Raw genomic sequence first — 383 nt, 5'->3', positions numbered from 1 at the left:
TATATATATATATATATATATATATATATATATATATATATATATATATATATATATATATATATATATATATATATATATATATATATATATATAATCTGTATCCTATTTCTCGATAGTTGACTCGTTCTGCAAACTATGCATATCTTTTACTTAAATTTTGATTATGATCTGCTTTAGTTTACGGGAGCTGAGCAATTATGATGATTCGTATTGTTAATTGCTCTATACCATAGAAGTAACTTAGGCATAAATAGTTATGCCCTTATTACATTTTAAAGAAGTTATAGATGGATACTTGTTGTACTCTTTTTTGTTTTGTTTTGTTTTTTGTTTTTTTTTTTGTTTTTTTTTTTTTTTTTTTTTTTTTTTTTTTTTTTTTT

At 18.8% G+C, this 383-nt stretch overlaps 1 protein-coding gene across 5 annotated transcripts in view; it reads left to right on the top strand.

Annotated features, from left to right (window-relative positions):
• The window catches only part of LOC116018917 (ultraviolet-B receptor UVR8-like), a 6,749-nt gene that overhangs the window by 1,846 nt on the left and 4,520 nt on the right, over nucleotides 1-383 (top strand). The gene's annotated exons all lie outside the window — the stretch shown is intronic.

This window comes from Ipomoea triloba, chromosome 5 (assembly GCF_003576645.1).
Source record: "Ipomoea triloba cultivar NCNSP0323 chromosome 5, ASM357664v1".
Lineage (NCBI taxonomy): Eukaryota > Viridiplantae > Streptophyta > Magnoliopsida > Solanales > Convolvulaceae > Ipomoea > Ipomoea triloba.
The sequence above is the reverse complement of the archived record's forward strand: the minus strand, read 5'-3'. Positions and strand labels throughout refer to the sequence as shown.